Consider the following 4,195-nt stretch of genomic DNA (forward strand, 5'->3'; position numbering starts at 1 on the left):
GGTGTTACCGTAACCATTGGGCTCATTTATCTGGAGGGAGCAAGGGAGGGAAAAGAGTGGAGAGAGAGAGAGAGGGGGGGGGGGGGGAGAACAAAACAATACATTCCTGATCAGGTCACTTGGTTCTGAAACCCCCCTGGTCCAACCTCTCTCTCTTCATCACTTGGTTATGAAAAACCCCTGGTCCAACCTCTCTCTCTTCATTACTTGGTTATGAAAACCCCCTGGTCCAACCTCTCTCTCTTCATTACTTGGTTCTGAAAACCCCCTGGTCCAACCTCTCTCTCTTCATTACTTGGTTATGAAAACCCCCTGGTCCAACCTCTCTCTCTTCATTACTTGGTTCTGAAAACCCCCTGGTCCAACCTCTCTCTCTTCATTACTTGGTTATGAAAACCCCCTGGTCCAACCTCTCTCTCTTCATTACTTGGTTATGAAAACCCCCTGGTCCAACCTCTCTCTCTTCATTACTTGGTTATGAAAACCCCCTGGTCCAACCTCTCTCTCTTCATTACTTGGTTCTGAAAACCCCCTGGTCCAACCTCTCTCTCTTCATTACTTGGTTCTGAAAACCCCCTGGTCCAACCTCTCTCTCTTCATTACTTGGTTCTGAAAACCCCCTGGTCCAACCTCTCTCTCTTCATTACTTGGTTCTGAAAACCCCCTGGTCCAACCTCTCTCTCTTCATTACTTGGTTATGAAAACCCCCTGGTCCAACCTCTCTCTCTTCATTACTTGGTTATGAAAACCCCCTGGTCCAACCTCTCTCTCTTCATTACTTGGTTCTGAAAACCCCCTGGTCCAACCTCTCTCTCTTCATTACTTGGTTATGAAAACCCCCTGGTCCAACCTCTCTCTCTTCATTACTTGGTTCTGAAAACCCCCTGGTCCAACCTCTCTCTCTTCATCACTTGGTTCTGAAAACCCCCTGGTCCAACCTCTCTCTCTTCATTACTTGGTTCTGAAAACCCCCTGGTCCAACCTCTCTCTCTTCATCACTTGGTTATGAAAACCCCCTGGTCCAACCTCTCTCTCTTCATTACTTGGTTATGAAAACCCCCTGGTCCAACCTCTCTCTCTTCATTACTTGGTTCTGAAAACCCCCTGGTCCAACCTCTCTCTCTTCATTACTTGGTTATGAAAACCCCCTGGTCCAACCTCTCTCTCTTCATTACTTGGTTCTGAAAACCCCCTGGTCCAACCTCTCTCTCTTCATTACTTGGTTCTGAAAACCCCCTGGTCCAACCTCTCTCTCTTCATTACTTGGTTATGAAAACCCCCTGGTCCAACCTCTCTCTCTTCATTACTTGGTTCTGAAAACCCCCTGGTCCAACCTCTCTCTCTTCATTACTTGGTTCTGAAAACCCCCTGGTCCAACCTCTCTCTCTTCATTACTTGGTTCTGAAAACCCCCTGGTCCAACCTCTCTCTCTTCATTACTTGGTTATGAAAACCCCCTGGTCCAACCTCTCTCTCTTCATTACTTGGTTCTGAAAACCCCCTGGTCCAACCTCTCTCTCTTCATTACTTGGTTCTGAAAACCCCCTGGTCCAACCTCTCTCTCTTCATTACTTGGTTATGAAAACCCCCTGGTCCAAATCACTGGCTCTAACCTCTCTCTCTTCATTACTATTATGAAAACCCCCTACACATTTGAATGCGTGTTGACTCACATCCACTCCAAGGTCCAGGAGGTACTTGACCACACTGATCATTCCACTGGAGGCTGCAGAGTGGAGAGGGGTGTAGGCCTTCTTGTCTTTACAGGACACCTCTGATCCATGAGAGGCCAGCAGTTTCACCACCTCAATGTGCCCTATGGTAGAGAGAGAGGGGGAGGGATAAAGAGAGAGAGAGAGAGAGAGAGAGAGAGAGAGAGAGAGAGAGAGAGAGAGAGAGAGAGAGAGAGAGAGAGAGAGAGAGAGAGAGAGAGAGAGAGAGAGAGAGAGAGAGAGAGAGAGAGAGAGAGAGAGAGAGAGAGAGAGAGAGAGAGAGAGAGAGAGAGAGAGAAGGGGAGGGAGATAGTAAGGGGGTTAAGAGAGAAACAGAGATACAAACACAGAGAGATAGGCAGAGAGAGGGAGAGATAGATTAGTTTACAGTGGTACACAGCACCATAAGCAACACCTACATCATGTTAGTACAACTGAAAACATCTAATCAACCTACTTAGTACATGATTCTGACATAATAACACACTAGACGTGGCTCATACAGCTGAGCTGTGAGACTAACACACAGTCCATTCATTCATTCATTCATTGGTATAAAGGACATTAGTCAGAATGTAAATGATGTGGTAAACTCATCACCCATGTAAGCAGCCCAGTGGATTGCTCGGCGATCCTTCTTGTCAAAGGCATTAATGTTGGCTCCTCTGGAGAGAAGCAGCCTCACCATCTAACAGGGAGAGGAGAGAGAAACAAAACACAGGTTGAGGAAAACTAAACAGCAAAATCCGCTAAATCTGGCTTCAAAGCCTTCCCTTTAAAATTATATATTTTGTATTCACAATGAATGAAAGATAACATGTAAAGACATGGTACATTTCTCCCCTTTTAGTCCCCCTTTGACCTCCCCCTCCCCCCAGAATGCCTCCAAACACATTTAAAAAGAAAGGGAAAGTAATTGAGTTACATGTCAGAAAACAAAATAAAAGTATACAACAACGTTACTTCAAGCAAAAATGTAATAGCCTAACAATTTCAGGTGATTAAGTGATTTTATAGGCCTATATAGCAGTAATCTCAAGGTGGGGCCAAGAGTACTAATCTGGAGGAAGTGTTTGGAGCTGTTCAAAATAGGATATCATCGGGTCCCAGGAGGAATAAAATGAGTTGGTTGACCCTCGAATGGTAACTTCATTTTTTCTCATTTTAGGAACAGCTTCAGATCTTTGAGCCAAAGAGAGGCTAAGGGAGGATTGATAGATTTCCAATCCAATAAAATCCTTCTGCGGGCTAACAGGGAGGCAAAGGCAATGGCATCTAGCTGTCTATTGGTCAGAGAAGGATTGTTGTTTGGTACTCCAAAAATAGCAATTTCTGCACTAGGCTGCAACTTTATATCAAATGCTTCAGAAAGGGTTTTAAATAGTGGACAAATAATCTGCCAGACGGGGACAGGACCAGAACATGTGGGTCAAGTCCACCAAGGAGCTTTTACACCTGTCACATGTACCATCAATATTTGGGTAGAATTTGGACAATCTGGCCTTACTGAAATGGATACGGTAAAGTACCTTAAACTGTATAAGGCTGAGCCGGGCACAAGAGGAGCTTCCATTTACCCTCAGTAAGGCATTTCACACTCAGATCGGATTTTATTCAAAGCCTCCTCTGAACAAACTCAAGCATACAACTAGGGCTGTGATGGTCATGGAACTTCAGGTGTCGGTGATTGGCGTGTCTTATGTACGTGGTCATCGACAAAACTGACAGCTGACAGGGGGGCGGGACGCACATTAGCAAAGGAAAACATTAGCGCGTTTAGGCCAGTCTTGCTCTCAAGTTTGGGGAAGCTAATTTTCTCCATGAAGAATATATCAAGCATTCCATGCATCATCACATTTGCAAACTTATTAAAAAGAAATAAAAAATTATCCTTTATTTAACCAGGTAAGCCAGTTGAGAACAAGTTCTCATTTACAACTGCGACCTGGCCAAGACAAAGCAAAGCAGTGCGATAAAAATAACACAGAGTTACATTTGGGGTAAAAAAACATAAAGTCAAAAATACAACAGAAAATATATATACAGTGTGTGCAAATGTAGCAAGTTATGGAGGTAAGGCAATAAATAGGCTATAGTGCAAAATAATTACAATAGTATTAACACTGGAATGCTAGATGTGCAAGAGATTATGTGCAAATAGAGATACCGGGGTGCAAAAGAGCAAAATAAATAACAATATAGGGATGAGGTAGTTGGGTGGCCTAATTTCAGATGGGCTGTGTACAGGTGCAGTGATCGGTAAGGTGCTCTGACAACTGATGCTTAAAGTTAGTGAGGGAGATAAGAGTCTCCAGCTTCAGAGATTTTTGCAATTCGTTCCAGTCATTGGCAGCAGAGAACTGGAAGGAATGGCGGCCAAAGGAGGTGTTGGCTTTGGGAATGACCAGTGAGATATACCTGCTGGAGCGCAGACTACGGGTGGGTGCTGCTATGGTGACCAATGAGCTAAGATAAGGCGGGGAT

Source organism: Coregonus lavaretus (assembly GCF_964263955.1).
Source record: "Coregonus lavaretus genome assembly, contig: HAP1_SCAFFOLD_706, whole genome shotgun sequence".
NCBI classification, from domain to species: Eukaryota; Metazoa; Chordata; class Actinopteri; order Salmoniformes; family Salmonidae; genus Coregonus; species Coregonus lavaretus.